This window comes from Hylobates moloch, unplaced genomic scaffold (genome assembly GCF_009828535.3).
Source record: "Hylobates moloch isolate HMO894 unplaced genomic scaffold, HMol_V3 SCAFFOLD_24, whole genome shotgun sequence".
Classification (NCBI taxonomy): domain Eukaryota; kingdom Metazoa; phylum Chordata; class Mammalia; order Primates; family Hylobatidae; genus Hylobates; species Hylobates moloch.
Genome location: NW_026652299.1, coordinates 18,907,082 through 18,929,499, shown reverse-complemented (window position 1 = coordinate 18,929,499; position 22,418 = coordinate 18,907,082). Strand labels below are relative to the sequence as shown.

At 39.7% G+C, this 22,418-nt stretch overlaps 1 protein-coding gene across 6 annotated transcripts in view; it reads right to left on the bottom strand.

The window, feature by feature from the left end:
• NCKAP5 (NCK associated protein 5) overlaps window positions 1-22,418 on the bottom strand; it is a 998,748-nt gene that overhangs the window by 138,284 nt on the left and 838,046 nt on the right. The gene's annotated exons all lie outside the window — the stretch shown is intronic.

Below are 22,418 nucleotides of genomic sequence, written 5' to 3'. Positions count from 1 at the left end.
CTATATTGTCTTATCCATGTTTGAATGTTAGGGAGAGGAGGGTCTCCCTTTCCCACTTCCGCAGTTGATGTACAATGATGAACAAGCACACTCCCTGCATCAAGGTGCTCATCAGACAGGCTGAGCAGGCACCTGCAACATAGTATGCTGTGGGAACGCTTAGCAGAGGGGTTCTGGTTCTGGGGACTTCCTAGAGAAGCTGTAGCTAAGTCTTAGCACAGCTAAGAGATGTTATCGAGAAACGGTTACTCAGGAGAGGGGGCTGTCTTAGTCTTTTCAATTGCTGAAACAAAATACCACAATATTGTGGCTCATAAACAATAGAAATGTATTTCTTGCAGTTTTGGAGGCTGTGAAGTCCAAGATCAAGGTGCTAGCAGATCCAGTGTCTGTGGAGGACCTGTTTTCTGGTTCATAGATGGCAGCTTCTCACTGTATCCTCATGTGGTAGAAAGGACAAGGCAGCTTTCTGAGGACTCTTTTATAAGGGCACTGTCCCATTCATAAGAGCTATCATGCTCGTGATCTAATCAGTTCCCAAAGTTCCTGCCTCCTAATGCCATCACCTTGGGGGTTAAGATTTCAACATATGAATCTGGGGGAAGATACAAACATTCAGGCCAAAGCAGGGGTCAAAAAAGAAAGAAAGGTCTTTCTGAGAAGAGCATATGAAAAGGTCCAGAGATGAGAAAGAATGTGACATTTTCTGCAGAAAGTTCAGCAAGACCACAGAGGCAAGTTCAAGAAGGGAATGGTGAGAGAGATGTGTCAGCAATCAGGAACTTGGGTCAAGTCACACAGTGAGCAAGTAAGCAGCTGAGTTAGGATCTGATTCCATCACTTTCTCCAAAATACATGCTTTCCTCTACTCCTTTGTCTATCCCATTCTTTTCCCAAAGCTGGACTTCGCTGTGGGCCTCCATTACTCTTATCTATGCGCAGAAAGGAAAGTTCTAGAGGAAGGGACTGTAGATGGGTCTCTGGGAAGAAATGTAGACACAGTGGACATTCACACAGCTTTGATGCCTTCTCAGTATGCTTATTCCTAAAAGGGGTGGCTGGGGAAGCAGGGGGCCAGTCTAGGGCCCTCAATTATGCTGCATGCTAGAAAAGAGCCACCAGCGCTCCAGAGATCCGTAATTGCTAATCCTGAAGACAGGCAGTGACTCCTCCTGTGACACCAAAGGGGTCCATATGTTATCCAGATGGTCAGTAAGAAACCATACGTGGGCCCTGCTCTTGCAACTACAATGAGGAGACATTGAAACCAAATGATTATCACTTAACTTTGGAAGATAACCTCCAAAGAAGGGAAAATGCCATGTCGGTGTTTTGGAGAACCAAAAAAAAATTACGTAGAATTATTTATAAGATGAGAGCTTCCTTACATTATTAAAGGAAAGATTAGAACAAATGAAATTCAGAGTTTGAGAGATTACATAACCACTGGGACCTTCACAGCCTGCAATATTGACTCTCACAGTTTTCCACTGCATGGGGGCTGGAATAAGAAAGCGATCAGAGTGTTGATGGAAGTGACTTTCATGATGTGCACTCATCTGCGTTTTACAGCTCAATGTCCTGGTTTTAATAGGACAAGTTGCTGGAGTCCCATTCATCTTACAACATTTGTGAACATGTATCACATAAATGCAATCTCTGGCTGAATGTTCAATGAAAGCTCATTGTCTCACTTCCCTTGATAGTTAATACTAAGTTGTGCATTATCAGGGTTTCAAACTTACTACTTCAGTTTGCCTTATAGGCTTTGTTTCTACAGATCCGCATCATGGTTTCCCTGTAGCTTTATCCCCAAAGTAGTTTTTTAAATCCACTGTTACTTTACCCCATGGTAAGAAATGCCTCATGGTATTATAAACAAGCGGTTGAAAATTGTTATTTATGTGGCTTCCTAATAGCAATTTGAAATATAGGGCATAAAATTACTAGCTTACAACATTGTTCAATATTAACAGTGGGAAGGGTAATATGTAAAACAGACATTAAAGGATTAGCTGCAAAATACATTTCACTAAGCTAAATCATTTCTTGGCAAATGGCAGTTTCCAGCTAATACACAGGATTCATCAAGTCAAGTGGATTTATTTTTATTTTTCTATTAGTTTGTTCAATATATTCTATATTTAAACTTCAGTTTTGCAGGTTTCTTTTTCAGGCATATTAGAGGAAGCTTCTGAAAACAGAATCTGAGATAGAAGTGATCTTAAGACTTTCAACTCAAAACTGCTCGTCGATTTCCCCAGCAAATCCTCTGAGTTGACTAAAGATGGGATTGTAACATCTCAGAGAAAAGTGCATGGCTATGACATTGCAAACATTTATATGACAGATTAGGAAGTTACAACTGCATCAGAAATTTCACTAAAAAGGCATATCTTCCCCAAGACATAAAACAGTGTTTCCATTGTTTTTGCTTCAGACTCGACAGACACACAACACTCTGTTCTAATCAAGCATGTCTGGAGTTCCGTAAACAATGTGAATCTGTGAAGCGGGCACCCAGAAAGAAGGTGAAGAGAAATTCCTAATCTCTTAGGGTGGAAATTGTGAAGTATTAAGCAGATATTCAATGCATAAATATAAATAACATAATCTATTTTCTTTTGAGACAGTCCATAGTTACCATAATCCTAAAATTATTCCATCTTCTCAAATCCCTAAAGATTGATTAATTTTCATAAACTACTTTGATGGAAACTTTTTTCAAGATGCAAAGTTATTTTTCCCTGAGCTTCCCTTTCATATTATGCCATGCGCAGTATTTGCAACCTCGAATACCAAAAATGAGTTCTTATTTTTCAGAGAAATTGGTTATGGATCTATAAAAAACTATTACAAAGAAATGAGCATTATAGAAAGAAGAAGCTGGTCTTAGACTCATTTGAGAAACTACGGAGAAATTCAGATTCCCCAGAGTAGTTATTATTGTAAAATTAAGGGTTTGCTTTGAACACTTGTTAGTATTCAGCCAATTTTAAAGACAACAATTTTTTTCTTAGACTGTGGGTTGGAGACTACAATATTTCTCCTCAAATGCCCCATGTTAATAATTCCAGGGGTTTAAAAACATTTATTACATATAAATCTATAGTGTCTTGTTCAGCTATTTGGTGTGGGATGGTAAATTTATTTCATAAACCCTTTCCTATTGGTAGAAAACTAAGGAAATAAGATGTCCTTTAACTTGAATGTGCAAAAATTTATTCATTGTATAACATGTGAATTACTTATTCAAAAAGCCAATGGTTGAGTCACAGAAGATGTCACCAAGTCCAGTGCGTCATCAAGCTCTACACTGGAGCAAAGCCCAGGTCCACACTCTGTGGCTAATGTTAACTGCCTTATCAAAATACCTCAATTGACTGGAATCCAATAGACCAAAATTCTCCATTATAGCCGACATATTTGAAACAAAGAGGATAATAACTATACAACTAGCTTTTCAACATGCAGGAGAAATCCTGGGCTCATGAATGAGCTTCCCTCTCCATGGCTACATCCATAACCAGGGAGGCAGGAAAGCAGGTGGCCACAGGTGTCGTCATAATCTTGGGTTTAAATCCTGGTTTTGTGTTACTAGGGCAAGACACTTCATCTTTTGAATCTTCATTTCCTTTAGGGATAACAATACCAATACTAGCTCACAGGGGCTTACCGGCAATTTCAAATTCAAGAGTTGGAGCTCTTGGATTCATAAGGTTGTGGTGAGGATCTAATTAAATGCTTGAAGACTGTTAGCTGTTTTTAGGACCTGGGGCACAATTTGTGGGGCCCAGAGAATCATCTCCACTGAAGAATCACCCTTTTGGCAGCAAGCTAAAGAAAGTGCAAAATCAACAGCAGAGTGTTCAGCTGAGGTAGAACAAACACAAGTAGCAAGGGGAAGTGGGGATAGGTAAATACTTCAGGAGGTTCGTTTTGCCAATGCTGAGTCACAGTTGCTTTACAGTCAGAATGTCGGGAGCAGCTTGCTGGAAGCCCCTGCTTGTTTCAATGGATTTCCTTTCCTGTCTCCACAGGAGGGCTGTCCATACTCTGAAAGGCACTCCTCCCTTGACAGGAAGTACGGGAGGACTTCCCTGCTGAGGCGGAACGCTGGCTCCCTCACAAGATGGCCTCCTGTGACGGTGAGCAGAGCTAGTGTCTTCATATTCTTCCCTCTCTGCTCACCCACCTGACATTTCTGCCTTGTCTCACTTGCCTGAACACTCCTCACTTGTCCTGATCTTGAAGCTAACTGGATGACACTTGTCCTGTTACTATCCATGGTCCCTAATATGACACCGAGCTATGGACCAGCTCTTAGCAAAACCCCTGAGCAGACAATCAATGAAGGTACATAAAATGGCAAATGAACACTTGAGCATTCTACTCCATATAACCCTTCCTGATGAACCTCCAGGAACTGACAGTTTCCTTTGCCACAGCACTATCTAGACATGACCTCTCAATGTTACAAATAAATAAGAGCATTACATTTCTCCTATTCTCTTCCTTGAACTGCAAATGTCTATCTATAATTACTAAGTATAATTACAACTGTTATTATACTGTCACCACGTGGTACTGGCAACACATATCTTACAATATGAAAATCCTTAAACAACTTCTTTCTTACTGATTTTACCCAGGACCAAGATAAACTATGCCACATGGCACCAAAGTACCTTGTAGCCTGCTATTGGTCCATACAGTGACTGTGAGAGTTTTAAATTCCTTTTCACATTTACTTCTGGAATCTGTCACTAGACTCCAGAATCATCTGAAGGAATCAGGCAGTTCTCAATACCATCTCATTACTGACATTTATGTTGATCGATGTTGGCTCTTACAGAATTGGAATCTACAGATCAATTTCCTTATTAGATTCTTTCTCACTGCTGCCATAATCATTTTATCACACGGGCTGCTGCTATCAAATGCTGGTTTATCACTATGTAACGGGACAAGCTAAATTAGTTCCTCTAATATGTTACAAGAAATAAAAAAAAAAATTCCTGGTTTTAAATCTCACTTTTCTCAAATCCTAAGAAATTCCCTGATGTTTTTGTGTATAAAGAGGTTAATGTGAACTTATTCTCCCTTAAAACTGTGCTCCATGGGAGACCAATGGTGAATTCTAAGAGCAACTCACAATTCTCCTGGAAACCATTTTTCCTTTCCTTTCAGAGAGCTTCAGATGTCAGATTAACCTTGGCCAACTGGATAAGCAGGGGGTAATGTCAGTGCCTCTGGTAGGGTTCCCAGCACCTGGCCAGGTAGCTCTACATAAAGGCGGAGTAACAAAGCCTCCAACGCTGCTTTACCCACAACTGACCATACAATGGCCAAGAAAATACCAGTGCGGTTTGTGTCCACAGAACCCACCCCTACTCTTAGGAAGACAATTCAGAGTGTATGCTTCACTAAGAAATGGTCAGGAATGACATCAAATATAAAGCAAATTTATCCAAATATTTTCTAAAAGTTAATGTTAAATTCTTTTTCTTTTTTTAAGACGGGGTCTCACCCCATTGCCCAGGCTGCAGTGCAGTGGCACGATCACGGCTCACTGCGGCCTCCACCTCTTGAGCTCAAACAATCCCCATGCCTCAGCCTTCTGAGTAGTTGGGACTACAGGCACATGCCAGCATGTGTGGCTATTTTTTTGTGTTTTTTGTAGAGATGGGGTTTCGCCATGTTGGCCAGGCTGGTTTCCAACTACTGGGCTCAAGCGATCCACCTGCCTCGGCAGAGTGGATACCTTGAATCCCAAAGTGCTAGGATTACTGGCGTGACTCCATACCCAGCCCTAATGCTAAATTCTGTATAGGAAGAATAATCTAAGCAATTATCTTGTTTCTACAGACTTATAATTTCTAGGATATGGATAATGCAGATTCTCAGGAGTTTCTGACATGAGACCTCAGGAATCCATGAATAGGGCCGGGTGCAGTGGCTCATGCCTGTAATTCCAGCACTTTGGGAGGCCAAGGCAGGCAGATCAACTGAGGTCAGGGGTTTGAGACCAACCTGACCAACATGGTGAAATCCCATCTCCACCAAAAACACAAAAACAAAAAACAAAAATTAGCTGGGCATGGTGGCGTGCACCTGTAGTCCCAGTTACTGGGGAGTCTGAGGTGGGAGGATCACTTGAACCCAGGAGGTGGTGGTTGCAGTGAGCCGAGATTGTGCCACTGCACTACAGCCTGGGCGACAGAGTGTGACCTAGAATTCAAGACATTTATAAATTTGGAGGGGAAAAAAATGCATCTTTAGTTTCATTAAACTTGAACCAAAATTCAGTATTTCCTTCAGTTATGAATGGAGGCATCAAACTACAGTGCTATAAACTTGTGACTTTGTCTCCAACAGAAATTACAGATTTTATCACATTATAGTTGTTGAAAATATCTCTAAATATTGTGTATGTGTATCACTATTTAAAAATCAAGTTAAACTTGCCTCTTGCACTTGTTATTTCATGCTTTAGAAAGGAAGCACATGTATTACCATGTCGTATACGTTTTTCCAATGTTTTGGTAACTGTATTTCAATGTAATTGGCTCTCTTTATAATCTTATGTCTTTTATGCATTAAAAGCATTATTCTGAGAAAGAAGCATAGGCTTCCTTGATCTGAAAAAAAATGGTCTATGGTTAAAAATTAGTTATGAACCTCACTGGTCCCCAACCCTCTGTCTCACGTTGCATGTGGCATGGAGCCCTTCTGTTGTGGCTCTGACTTCCCACATGTGTGAACAAGAATGGGTGAATTTCAGGGATCCTGAGTCCTGCCATTTACCTCTAGAACCTGGAGTCACTAGCCCTGGTTGGGTGAGGAACTTAACGTTAATTCAAATCTCCACTAAAATAAATTAGCTTTCTTTTCATTGCCAAGCAGAGCGCTACAGCTATGATTGTTATGTATTGTTGCAATCTAGACCTTAATGGCATTTTAGCCCTGTGGTGAGCTCAAGAGAAACTATTTTCAAACTTCAAAAGGCCATTAAAACATGTGCAGATGTCTGGAAAATTAATACTATTATCTAACTCTCACCCTTTGCCTGTAGGAGGCAAAGAAGAAACAAGGCTCAAGAAAGATATTAGAGATCAATACACGGTCATAAAGCAAAGAGCTGTCCTTCTAGGGAGCACGGATGAGGATGACAGAGAAATCCCACAGTGCTTCTGAAGAGGCTTTTTCATTAGATTTTTTTTTTTTGGTTGAAGTCATTCACTTAATCTGTTAAAAATTTAAAGAGGGAATGAGGATGGGATGAAAAGTGGAAGGAGAGAGCAAAAGATAAAGATAATTTTCTGCCACCCTACTTCAATTTGGATGTTCAAGGTACAGAATTCTCAAGAGTGGAAGCATTCATTCATTCACATGACAAACCTGAATTTGTCAAGGTTAATGTTGAACAAGCTCCAGTCTGTTTTAAAGCGTTTTGCATCTTGAAAGATTTGAGCTGCATTCTGTAAAATTCTCAGTGTAGGGAGGTATTCTCTTAGGTAGTTTCAAGGCTTTTATAAAGTTTTCAGAACCACAGGATATTCTCTTCCCCTCCTTCATTTTATTCCCAACAAATGTTATGCTATAGGTGTCCCAGGTATTCCCAAAAAATTTGAAAACCACACTTAATTTTTTTAAAATCAGAGGATGAAGGCTTTATATTTTATTAAAACCTGGGGAAAGTTTTTCAATTTTGAAAGAGGACAGAGACGTGGGATAGCAGGTATTTTTAGTAAGTGTTTTTTTTTTTTTTTTTTTTTTTTTAAGAGATGGAGTCTCACTCTGTCCCCCAGGCTGGAGTGCGGTGGCACGATCTTGGCTCACTGCAAGCTCTGCCTCCTGGGTTCATGCCATTCTCCTGCCTCAGCCTCTCGAGTAGCTGGGACTACAGGCGCCTGCCACCACTCCCGGCTAATTTTTGTATTTTTAGTAGAGATGGGGTTTCACCATGTTAGCCAGGATGGTCTTGATCTCCTGACATTGTGATCCGCCCGCCTTGGCCTCCCAAAGTGCTGGGATTACAGGCGTGAGCCACCGTGCCCGGCCAGTGTTTTTTTTTTTTTGATATAGGTAAAGCTGATCATTGGAAACACATTGAGAATCCTTTACAGAATATTACACGGATTTTCCTCTCTGCATAGCCCTTTGTAAGAAACCCTGAAAACATTCACGGACTGTGGGTAACACATCCTTTTAAATGGGAAGTTTTCTTTTTAAATTCAAGAACAAGCAAGATGGGCTGTGTCAATCAGGATTACACCCAGCTTTCAGGGACAGAAGAAAAGATTTTGGTGGCATAAACATACAAGGGTTTATTTTCCTTAAGCTAGAAGTCCAGAGATAGGTTGTCATAAAGATTTTGGGGGTTTTTACTGCATCATTACTTGGGCTTATCCTGCGTGATAAGTGAGGCAACATAAAATGTGCCAGCAGGACAAGTGGCAAATATAGTCTGAAACAGGGTCATTTATCAAAAATCTCTAGACCACATTTTAATTTTATTGGGGTGAGTGAGATGGTGGATACAGGGTGAATGTGGAGCTCCAAAATGTACGGACAGAACAGTGTGTGGACTCACACCATGATCTTTTGCTCCAAGAACCACCATGAAACACACCGGGAAAACCGAAAGAATTCACAGATCCTTTGAAAGAAGCAGTCCTCCACTGTAAATTCCAAGAAACAGGTGAAAAACTGTGAGTTCCCAACGTCTGAGGGGGAAAAACTACCTCTGAACACATATCCCCACTGGGGAATCTGAAAACTCCAGATCACTCACGGGAGAAGGATTTAAACTTACCTAGGGATGAAACGGGTTTAGGTAGTTGTGAGAAATATAGAAGTATAAGTAGCAGTGAGAAGTGCCTCGAACGCACTCCCAGATTCTAGCTTAAGCCCAAGGAAGCCATCCCTGATTATACCTCATGGGGGCCCTCTGGGAAGACAGCCAGAGGAATTGGGGAGGGGTTGCTGGGTAAAGGAAACTCTCAACTGAAATTGGTAGTGGTTTCAACTGGGCACAAATTCTCTTGAGTGGAGTCCAGGGGACAGGCAGGAGCTGTTGTAGATAGGAGTGAGCAAGTGAAGGAGCTACTGAGGACGGAGTGGGCAGACAGGGAGGGGAGAGGTCTGAAAGCCATGCTTGCTTTCTCAGCTGGGTAGCTCACAGTCTGGGGCAAAGTCTGAGTGGGAAACTGCAGGAGTGAGACCCACCTCACCAACTGCCTGGGATCTGGGTGAGGCTATCCTCCACTTCCCTGATGAACTATATAACACAGCAGAGGCAGCCAACATCCCCTCTGGAACATAACCCCATTGGCCTGAAAATCACTCCCCCATCCCCCACAGTGGCCGTGGTAAGCTCTACCCAAGGAGAGTCTGAGCCCACACCTGCCTAACTCTGCCCTGACTGGGTAGTACTTCCTTACCTGCCCTGGTAGCTGAACACAAAACATAGAAACTCTTGGGAGCTTTATGGCCCCACCCATTACCTGAAAAACCAAAATACTCTGGCCATCTTCGGGCAAGCTTAGAGCCCCCTACTACCATCTCAGCTGCTCTCTTGAAACTGCCACCTCCTGGCTGGAGGCCAACCAACTCAGGCCATTACAGCAACTCAGGACAGAATAACCTTGATCCCAGGAAGGAGAAGACAACACTTGATTCCACTGCCTGAAACATCTTGGCTAACCAGAGGTCCTGAGGGTGTCCATGTGACAACTTCACTGCTAGCATAACCAGTATTCCAGAAAGTCAGCACATTAAACATACGTATAACCAACGACACTTACAGAGTTCACTGCACTCCCCTGCCACCTCTACCAGGGCAGGTGCTGGTTTCCACGGCTGAGAGACCTGAAGATGGACCGCATCACAGGACATTTTGGAGACATTCCACAGCACCAGCCTGGAGCCTGATAGCCCTGCTGCGTGGATAGACCAAGAGCAATAACAATCACTGCAGTCCAGCTCTCAGGAAGCCCCATTCCCAGGGGTAAGGGGAGAGCACATCAAGGGAGCACCCTATGGGACAAGAGAATCTGAACAGCAGGCTTGGCCAGTAGATCTGGCCTCTCCATTGAATTAGTCTACCCAAATGAGAAAGAACCAGAAAAGTAATTCTGGTAATATGACAAAACAGGGTTCTATAACAAGCCCAAAAGATCACACCAGCTCCCCAGCAATGGATCCAAACTAAGAAGAAATCTCTGAATTGCCAGATAAAGAATTCAGAAGGTTGATTATTAAGCTACTCAAGGAGATACAAGAGAAAGGTGAAAATCAACTTAAAGAAATAAAAAAAATGGGATATGGATAAAAAATTATCCAGAGAAATAGACATCATAAAGAAAAAACAATCACAGCTTCCGGAAATGAGAGACACGCTTAGAGAAATGCAAAATGCAGCAGAAAGTTTCAACAACACACTAGGATAAGTAGAAGAAAAAGCTTCAGAGCTTGAAGTCAAGGCTTTTAAATTAACCCGATCAGACAAAGGCAATGAAAAAATAATTTAAAAAAATGAACAAAGCCTCCAAGAAATTTGTGATTTTGTTAAACAGCCAAACCTAAGAATAATCGATGTCCCTGAGGAAGAGAAATCTGAAAGTTTGGAAAACTTATTTGTGGGAATAATTGAGGAAGACTTCCCTGGCCTTGCTATAGAGATCTAGACATCCAAATAGAAGCTCAAATAACACCTGGGGAATTCATTGCAAAAAGATAATCACCTAGGCACATAGTCATCAGGTTATCTAAAGTCAAAACAAAGGAAAGTATCTTAAGAGCTGTGAGACAAAACCATAAGATAATCTATACATGAAAACCTATCAGATTGACAGGAGACTTCTCAGCAGAAATCTTATAAGCCAGAAGGGATTGAGGTCCAATCTTCAGCCTTCTGAAACAAAATAATTGTCAGCCAAGGAATGTGTATTCAGTGAAACTAAGCTTCATAAATGAAGGAGAGATAAAGTCTTTTTCAGATAAACAAATACTGAGAGAATTCACCACAACTCAGTCAGCACTATATAAAATGCTAAAAGGAGTTTAAAATCTTGAAACAAAACCTCAGAACATACCACAATAGTACTCCCTTAAAGCATAAATCTCACAGGGCCTATAAAACAATAACACAATGGAAAAAACCCCCAAGGTATTAAGGTGACAACTAACATGATGAACAATACCTCACATCTCAATACTAATGTTGAATGTAAATAGTCTAAATGCTCCACTTAAAAGATACAGAATGGCAGAATGGATAAAAATCCATCAACCATGTATCTGCTGTCTTTAAGAGACTCACCTAACACATAAGGACTCACATAAACCTAAGGGATGGGGTGACAAAAGATACTCTATGCAGATGGAAACCAAAAGCTAGCAGACAAAACATACTTTAAAGCAACAACAGTAAAAAAGACAAAGAAGGACATTATATAACGATAAAAGGAATAATCCAACAGGAAACTCTCAGAATCCTAAACATATATGCACCTAACACTGGAGCTCCCAAATGTATTGAGGGGACTGTGGGTAATACATCTTTCTGGATGGGAATGTTTTCCTCTTGAAGTTCAGAATAAATAAGGAGTATCTCAGGATTTCATTCAGCTGCAAAAAAAACAAAACAAAAAAAAAACAAAAAAAATGAAGTCTCACTTAACAGTTACTTCAGCTTATAGGGATTTCTATTTCTTAGTGAAATGTCCAGAAGTAGGCAGTCCAGGGCTTGTGTAACAGTTCATTGATGTTGTCAAGGAACTAAACTCTTCCCATCTTTCTGCTCTGCTCTGCCCTCTTTTACTGGGGGCTCATGCCAAGATGGCTGCTGCACATCCTGGCATTGCTTCCACCTTCCAGATAGAGAGAAGGGTTAAGAGGGGATGAAGAACATCTAGAGCCATATCTGTCCCTCCTTTATCAGGTAACATAAGCTTTGTCATAAATCTCTATGGCAGATTTCCATTTAGGTCTCATAGGCCAGAACTAGGAGAAAAGGAGGCTGAGAAATAGCATATTTGGCTTTCCAATCTCTGACGTAGAAGAAAGAAGGGAGAAGAATATTGATTGTGTATGGTGGTCACAAGTGCTGCCTATCACATAAATCTAGCTCTCTTTCCTTTTGGGAGTATGTTCAGTTGTGCTTCCTGACCCTTTGTGGTTGGGTGGGGCCCTGTGACTAGTTCTGGCTAATGAATTGTGGATGGAATGCTTCAAACAAGAGCATTTTAAATACAGATATGAAACCCCCTCAGAGCTTTCATCTTGCTGGCCTAGTGACTGGCAATGTTTGAGATGGTGGCTGTCCATCAGCAAGGTCTCCTGAGTGTTTAACATATGCAAGCAAGCCTGATGACTCATAAAAGACAAGTGGCATGAGAAAGAAATAGACTTTTGTATTTGAAGCCATGGAGATTTTATGGTTGTTCGTTACCACAGCATGACCTATCCTATTCTAACTGACTCAGTGAGTCAACGTGAAATGTCAGCAGCCATAAGAACAAGTTTGAGAGGCAAAAAAAAAATAGTTTCAGTTTCAGACAAGGCCTATGTATTAGAGATCCCTGAAAACCAACATTGATCTCAGTGGGACAATATCCTGAAGCCAACTTTCTCTACTTCAAGAGCAGTTAAGTGGACTTTAATTCATAATGTTACACAGCTGTCCTTGTACTGCCCACAGGACACAGACAAATGATCTCCCTCTCCTGTGTCTCTACATAGGTAAGTGGCTAATGAAACATAGCGTGTTCAAGGTAAGCCACCACATTTAATATGAACTTCCAGGATGACCATCCACAAAAATTTAATGCATGATAATGAAGGATGGCATAGTTTATGACCAGCCTCGTTAATGATACAGTTCACATCTCCACCCCTAAGAGGAAGACAAAAATCTGGAGGGGGAAGGGAGGTGACTAAGAGTTAAAACATTAATGGCCTCTTCAGTTACACTGAGTGTCTGATTTTTATCTCTAAATACAGTATTTCACATCCTCAGCAAAATCAATAGGAATGTATTCAATAGGACAGGACTTTTCCATAAGGACCGGAAGCTACCAATATCAAACTATTTTAACAGAGGGCAAGTCATATTATGGGAGAGGAAAGAGAACATTAGTAGAATTCAGCACAAAGGAGGCGATTGCTTGACGAGTGATTTCATGTTTCACTGTTGCTCACATTCCATTTTAACTACTATCCCTGGTCTTACTGTGAGATGGGAGGAGCTAGCCATATGGATTTATGCTGGCAAAACTGTTGTTTCCACAGCAGATGGTAACAAAAAATCTTACACAACATACTTATGTGCTAAAAATCAGCAACCGTAATTGTAGTTAGGTTAATCTGGCTTGAAATGCATAGTGTAATGTATGCAGCAAAGAGAACACTAAATGGTGACAAGTGTAATTACTGACACAGTCCCTTCCAGGCAGTCATGCTACAGTGCTCACTTGCAAAGGGCAAAGGCTAGTTTGGAAACAGCAAGGGAAGAACAGAAAGCCGTTGTTGCATGATGCTATACTTCTGTGGAGTTTTCAATTGCTCATTTAAAAGGAGGTAAGAGATAACGAATCCTTTGCTTTTATAAAATCTATGTATGAACTGCTTTACTCTCCATGAATGTGTACACACCTTGTTTGTTGTTGTCATCTTTGGAGTGTAAATTTTTAAAGCCAAAATAAACATTACATATTTAGGGACATTAATAATTATTATATTAAATAGTTATGGTTCCTTTTAAAGATTTCAGTGGATTCCCACTCTATCACAAAGGCATAAACCCTTTAAATCTTTGAATCATTTAATTTTAAGTATTCTTTTGGTATTCCATTTGGGAGTTATGGGGTGTGAAATATGCATCATGATGAGAAAACAATTAAACAGCACACGTGTTGTTTATGCATATTGTACTCAGGAAGGGCCTGCTGGAACCATTATTTAATTCCCCAGCATGGTGTCAACCAAGAGGCTATCAGAGGTGACCTGACAACACCAAATTATACTTTTATTTGTATTATGTGACTTGTGCTTTGCCCTCTTGTTAGAATGATATTTATTTCTCAAGTCAAAATCATGTTCGTGGCCCATAATAACAATTAGTGAGATTTTCAGGTTTAATAGAAAAATATTAGTTCACATTTGCTACAGAAGGACTGAATAGTGATAGAATTATAAGAGCAGCAAAGGCAGTCACCATTTAATGAGTGCCTCCCATGCCTAGCTAAATCAAGCAGTTTATAGATAGATTAAGGAGAAAAATAGGACATCCTGGGTTTCTTCACAATACAGGAGAAGAAATGTTATTTTTGCTACATTTTCATTAAGAGACCATTGATAGCAGAAGTTCACTGTAAGTTTAACAAACCCTCTGCAAGCATCTGCAGTGCGGTGGGTGCCGGGCAAGGCATGAAAGACAAGGTGAGAGCAGAGGTGGGGGAAGAGAAAGTATTGGTACTTAGAGGCAAACTGACACTCTAGGTATCGACAGAGGCACTGATATGTGAAAAGGGAAGAAAAGAGACTGCTTTTCATGGCGAGCAGAAGACTGCATGGTGGTAAATGTCATGAGTGTCTGTCATTCAGATGGAGATGGAGTGTATAGACATAGTCATGGAAACAATTACAACTGCAACAGTTAAAATGACTGAGCATTTACTGTATGACAGGCCTGGCCCCACTCCTTAGATGTGATACATATTTTTTTAATTTAAAAAAGAGCATTATTTTTCTCTTGTGACAAAATATATGTACAACAAAAATTTACCATTTCTGTCACTTTTAAATGGATAATCCAGTGGCATTAAGCACCTTTTTATGTGTTTGTTGGCCATTTGTAGATCCTTTTTGGAGAAATGTCTCTTCAAGTCTTTGCCCACTTTTATTTTTTAGTTAAGAAATAATAATTGTACATATTCATGGGGTATACAGTGATGCTGTTACACATATAATGTACAGTGATCCTATCAGGGTAATTAGCATATCCATCATCTCAAACATTTATCTTTCCTTATGTGATACTTTAATCCTTGCAACTTCCCTATGGGATGGATAGTATTATTAGCCACATTTTACAGATGAGGAAATGGTGGTAGAGGGATAAAATACCTTGTTCAAGTTAAAAACCTAGACAGTCTGGCTCCAGAGTGTGTGTGCTTTTCATCTATGTGCTATAAAAAAAGTACTCAACAAGACATTGTTGTGATCACACTAAAAAGTTCATAGGATTCTCGGTCTGTGCTTTCTCATGGCCTTGATTTCCTTTATACTGATTCTTATTTTTGAATAAGGGCCTCTAAGATAGACAGGTTTAAACATATTTCAGCTGAGTTGCTGAGATTTAATGGAGCTGCCACTTGGGTTTTTCAAAGCCCTTACAAGGCCAATGGTTGACCCTATACCTGCTGGTAGTCCTTAGGGGAAGCAGTATGATATAATAGGTACAACTTTGGCTTTGAAGTCAGATTGAAGCTCAAACCCAAGCTGAAGTCACACCAGATGTGTAATCTTGTTTTCTCATCTGTAAAAGAGAGATGTTATTTCCTTATTGTATTTTCATGAAAAACAGAGACACTTCAGGTAAGGTACTGCAGTAAGAGCAGTCCTCACCAGACTGAATCTGCTGGTGCCTTGATCTTGGACTGTCCAGCCTCTAGAACTGTGAGAAAATACAGTTCTATTGTTCATAAATGGTCCAATCTGTGCTATTTTGTTATAGCAACAGGAACAGACTAAGGCACTGATATGGTTTGGATTTGTGTCCCTGCCCAAATCTCATGTTGAAGTGTAATCTCCAGTGTTGGAGGAGGGGTGTGATGGGAGGTGATTGGATCAAGGGGGTGGATTTTCCCCTTGCTGTTCTCATGATAGTGAGTAGTTCCAGCGAGATCTGGTTGTTTAAACATGTGTAGCACCTCCCCCTTCTCTCTCTTGCTCCTGCTCCAGCCATGTAGGACATGCCTGCTTCCCCTTTACTGTCTGCCATGATTGGAAGCTTCCTGAGGCCTCCTCAGAAGCAGATGCCACTATGCTTCCTGTACAGCTTGTGGAACTGTGAGCCAATTAAACCTCTTTTCTTTATAAATTACCCAGTCTCAGATATTTCTTTATAGCAGTGCAAGAACAGACTAATACAGGCACTTAATGTAATGTGTGGACCACAAGGAGTGTACAACAAATAGTCTTTATTATCATGGGTCACTTAACAGTGCATGTGCTTGGTCTAATCCCGGAAGGCAATTATCTCTCTCAACCTTCCACAGGTAGCTCAACACACAACAACACTGAGAAGCAGGTGTTTCCTGCTGGCATTTTCCTATCCAACCTTCCTCAGGAGTCCTGCCCTAGATGCCCAATACACCCATTGCCTTCCTACAGCCCAAGCCTGAGGCCTGTGGAGGCTTGCTCTGGTCATTACTATCCTCTCACCTTGGTTTCCAGCAATATGGTGATGTCAGCTCAACTGTCAGCTAGGAGACTCAGCATTTTACAAAGAAAATGGGGATGGGAGACTGACATAACCAGTAATGGGAGAAAAGTGCTCATGAATATTCTTTTACCATAATAAAAACAATGATAATGTCAGCTCATCAGATGAAGAAAATGTCAGTCCTGTTGTATTTATTGAATGGTAGTAATAATGAGCATGATACAATTAGTTTACACATTTATTTAAGCATCAAAGTAAACAGCATGGCTTTTACAGTAAAATAAGGGTTGATTTCTAGGCTTACTAAGTGTCTGCTTTGTGGCAAGTTTGAAGCTCATTTCATTATCTGTAAGATGGGAGCAGCAATGCCTACCTTATAGAATGCTGGGAAATAAATGAGATGATTCCTGAAAAGCCCCACAGGAGATACTCAATAAGTGGTAACTGTTGTTATTATCTAGAACAGGGATTTGCACACCACAACCTATGCACTAAATCCCTGCTTTTGTAAATACAATTTTATTGAAACACAGTCACACTCATTCATTTACATATTATCTACATGTGCTTTTGCCTACCATGGCAGAGTGAGCATGCCTGACAAAAGGCCTTACAGCCAGCTCTTTGCTAAAATATTTACTATCTGGCCCTTTACAGAAATAAATGCTTCCCAACCCCTGATCCGGAATAGGGGTTCTCAAGCTGTAGCATGCATCAGGATTACCTGGAGGGCTTGATAAAAGTCAGACTGCTGGACACCTACACCCAGACGTTCTGAATCAGGAGGTGTAGGGTGGGTCTGAGAACCTGCATTTCTAGAAGGTTCCCAGGTGATGCTGCTGCTGTTGGTGGTGGTGCAGGGACCTCAGTTGAGAACCACTGATTCTGAGAAACTTTTCAAATTTCTCTTTTCTATGACTTCAGTAAGATACATACACATCATTAGGTTTGTTTGTGGCTGTGGAAACACACATGAGGCATTTATTTACTCTATCTGGTGCTCTGGTAAATTTTCAGGGCCTTTCCAGACTTCACGTCTAGTGATGTTGACTTTCCCCCTCTTAGATCCTGCCACAGTCTAAAACACAACTGATAAAACACAAGCTTTCTGCTTCTCTTACACAAACTTATTCTGGATCCCTTCTACCAACCGAAGCAGAAGGACTTTTCTAAAGTCTGGGCTTTACTTTCCTTCTACTTCCTTTCTCCATCCTCCAAGACCTTATTGAAAACAAATCATTCTCATGCTAGTCTTTCCAGCTCCTTTCCAATTTTCAAAAATTATTTTCAACAGGATACAGAGCAGTAAAAGCTATCCAAAAAGTTCTTGTAAATAGGACTCCCAATTATTTCATTTTTTAATGTGGAGGCTGGAGTACCAAACTGGCTCACTGGTGCTTCTGGTGATTATGCTGAGAGTCTAAGGACAGTCTGTTCCTTGCAATTTCCCCCCTTGCAGTGCTGAAAGAAAGTCAGGAGGGTAAACAGTATCTCACTCCCGAAGAACAAAGGGTCAAGGTGGAATGGGAGCTCTGTGACCACCAGCAGAAGAGGTATTTTGGGCCTATGAGGCACTTCCCAAATCACACCACAGAGATAAGAGCACAGATGAGCCTGTTCTTCCCATCTATTGCGTACTTGCATATCCTGAATATTGCTTCCAGCAGAATGGTAAAGAATACATAGCTGCTTTCTCTCACTGGGAGTGACAAGGGTCCCTATCCACCATCCATCTGACCGATCACTTCCTGCAGTTGTTAAATGTTAGAAGAACAAAAGGCAGTAATTTTCAAAAGAATATGACAAGGATCAGTAGCATTTCATGGTCTTTTAATTTTTAAAAACTACACAATATGTGAAACTATTCTTATAATAAAATACCAGATAATGTAGAAGTGTATATAGTAAAAGTGGAAGTCTTTTTTACAATGCCTCCCTCCCCATCTCAGCCCACTTCAGTCCTGTTTTCTCCTGCCAGAAGTAACCATTGTTTATATTTGATGTGGATCCTTCCAGAACACTTCCAATGCATGCAAATTTGCCAACACATATTTATGTTTTAAAAAACATAAATAAATGGCACAGTATGGCGCACATTGTTCCACAACTTCTTTTATGTAATAGAATATTTTGGGATTCTTTCTGTCAGTACACGGAGATCAGTTTTATTCACTTTTCCCACTGCATGGTGCCCCATTAGATGGAAGAACCATTCTTGGCTTAACCTTTTCCCCACTAAACTTCATTTTGGTTATTTCTGATTCTTTGTTGTTATGAACAATGCTGCAATAACCATTCTAAAACTTAAATATCTACTTGTGTACAAGCATTTCTGCAGAAGAGATAGTAAGAACTGGCATTCCTGGGGCTGATATGCATACTTAAATTTTTGTTATAAAGAGCCAAATTACCTTTCAACAAAAGTGTAGCACTCACTTATCACACTCCAAATACTGGATATCAATTTTTAAAATATTTGTCAACCAACAATGTTGTTTGATTGCTGTTTTATTTTTATTTCTCTGTTCATTGCAACTGTACTTGAATGTTTATTGGATATCTGCTATTTTTCCTGTGAATTGCTTCTACGTAGTTTTTGATCATTTCTCTTTTGGTTTGTTTGTCCTTATTGATCGGTAGGGCTCTTTATAAATAGTATGGATATGAATATTGGAGTTTTTCCCTCTCTGTTGCTTGTCTTTTAACTTTATTTACGATGTCTTTTGCAATAGGGTTTTTGTTTATTTGGTTAATTGGCTTGGTTTTGTATTTAAATATATCTTTTTTTTCCTTTGTAGCTTCTAGATTTTGTATCTTGCTTAGGAATACCTTGCCTACCAAAAAATTATAAACATACTCTGATATTTTATATTAATCCATCGGGGAATTTACTTGTGCTTATCTTGTTACAGCTATAATGATTTTTTTAGAAATACATTGATGAATCCCTATTGTTTCATCTATTGATTTAAAATAATATCTCTATCATAAACAAAACTCCCATTTAAACATTGTGAAGATATTTTCTTTCTTTCATTTATTGTTCTACTATTGAGCCATAACATACTGTGTTGGTTGTAGCTTTATAATTTTTTTGAAATTTGGTAGGCAAGTCCCCCTTCATGCTTTCTTTTGCAAAAATTTTCTTCCAGTTCTTGTCAAAATCTGTAAAATTGTATGACGGGATTTTGATTTAATTTTTTTAATTTTTGGAATTAATATTATCTTTAAATTATTGAGCATTCCCATCCACGGACATTGTATCATTCCATAGTAAAGCTCTCAAGTAGGTTTGTTAATAGGCATTTCATAAAGTGCTTGTTACTATTAATGTCTTTCACTAATTACATTTTCTAATTAATCATTCCTGGTATGTAGAAATGCTGTGGTTTGGTTTGGTTTTATATATGTTTTGCACGTATATATGGCGTACAAGTGCAACTTTGTTACATGGATAGATTGCATCATGGTCCCATTAGGGCTTTTAAGGTATTCATCATCCAAATAATGTACCCCGTACCCATTGATTAATTTCTCATCATCCACTCCCAGCCGTAACCCATCCAAGTCTCTACTGTCTATAATTCCATTCTCTACAACCATGTGTACATATATTTTAACACCCACTTATGAGTGACAATGTGTGATTTGACTTTCTGTGTCTGACTTGCTTCACTTAAGAAAATGGCCTCCAGTTCCACTGCTGTTGCTGGAGAAGACATGATTTCATTCCTTTTTATGGCTGAACAGTGTTACATTGTGTATATATACCACATTTCTTTATCCAATCATCTGTTGTTGGACACTTAGGTTGATTACTTATCTTTGCTATTGTGAACAGTGCTATGATAAACATATGAGTGCAGGTTTCTTTTTTGTATATAGATTTATTTTCCTTTGGGTAGATAGCCAGTAGTGGGATTGCTGGATCAAATGGTAGCTTTATGGTAGTTTTATGTTTAGTTTTTTGAGTGATCTCCATTTTATTTTCCATCAAGGTTGCACTAACTTACAACCTCACCAACAGTATATAAGCATTCCTTTTTCTCTGCATCCTTCACAACATCCATTTTTTAGTCTTATTAATAATAGTTATTACAACTAGGGTAAGATGATATCTCATTGTAGTTTTAATTTGCACTTCTCTGATGATCTGTGATGTTTAGCTTTTTTTCATATACCTGTTAGTCATTTGTATGTCCTCTTTTGAAAAATGTCTATTCATGTCCTTTACCCCATTTTTAATGGGATTATTTCATTGTTGTTGCTGAGTTGCTTGAGTTTCTTGTATATTCAGGAAGTTAGTCCCTTGTCAGATGAATAGTTTGCAAATGTATTCTCCTGTTCTGCAGGTTCTGTTCACTCCGTTGATTATTTCATTTGCTGTGCAGAAGCTTTTTAGCTTTATATAGTTTCATTTGTCTATTTTTTGTAGTTGTTGCCTGTGCTTTTGAAGTCTTATCCAGAAAAATCTTTGCTTAGATCAGTGTCCTGAAATGTTTCCCCTATGTTTTCTTCTAGTAGTTTTGGGTCTTATGTTTAAGACTTTAATCCATTCTGAGTTGATTTTTGTACATGGTGAGAGATGTGGCTTCAGCTTAATTCTTCTGCAAATGGCAATCCAATTTTCCTAGAATCATTTATTCAAAAGAGTGTTCTTTATCCAGTGCATGCTTTTGTCAGCTTTGTCAAAGATCTGTTGGCTGTAAATAATGTGGGTTTATTTCTGAGTTCTCTATTCTGTTCTATTGAACAGAATATTTTAATACCAATACCATGTCATTTTGATTACTATAGCCTTGTAATATAATTTGAAGTCAGGTAATGTGACGCTTCCAGCTTTGTTCTTTTTGCTTAGGATTGCTTTGACTATTTGGGGTCTTTTTTCGTTCCATATGAATGTTAGGAATGTTTCTCTAATTCTGCGAAAAAGTGACATTGGCATTTTGATAGGGATTTTGTTTAATCTGTAGTTTAGGGTAGTAAGGTTATTTTAATGACATTAATTCTTCTTATCCCTGAGAACGAGATGATTTTCTACTCGTTTGTGTCATTTACAATTTCTTTCATCAATGTTTGATTTTGGACATTGCTTTTGTATCCTGAAACTTTACTGAATTCATTTAACAAATCTAAGAGCTTTTTGTAGAATCTTTTTGTTTTTCTGGGTACAAGATCATATCAACAAACAGAGAGAATTTGACTTCCTTTTTTTCCAATTTTGATGCCCTTTATTTCATTTTTTAGAGACAGGGTCTGACTTCTGTCACCAAAACTGAAATGCAGTGGTGTAATCATAGCTCACTGTAGCCTTGAACTCTTGGGCTCAAGCAATCCTCCTACCTCAGTCTCTCGAGTAAATTTTTTTTATTTATCTTTTTTTTTTTTTTTTTTGAGATGGAATCTTGCTCTTCGCCCAGGCTGGAGTGCAGTCGCGCGATCTTGGCTCACTGCAAACTCCGCCTCCCAGGTTCACGCCATTCTTCTGCCTCAGCCTCCCGAGTAGCTGGGACTACAGGTGCCCACCACCACGCCCGGCTAATTTTTTTTTTTTTGTATTTTTAGTAGAGGCAGGGTTTCACCATGTTAGCCAGGATGGTCTCGATCTCCTGACCTTGTGATCCACCCGCCTCGGCCTCGCAAACTGCTGGGATTACAGGCATGAGCCACTGCACCCAGCCAATTTTTAAAAAATTTTAAGTTTTCGTAGAGACAAGGTCTTGCTGTGTTGCCCAGGCTAGTCTTGAACTGCTGGCCTCAAGTGACCCTTTTGCCTCAGCTTCCCAAAGGCTGGGATTACTATAGATATGAACTACCACACCCAGCCTGAATGTCTTTTCTTTCTCTTGTCTAATTGCTCTGGTTAGGACTTCCAGTACCACGTTGAATAGGAGTCATGAAAGTGGGTATCTTTGTCTCATTCCAGTCCTTAGAGAAAACACTTTTAACTTTCCCCTGTTCAGTA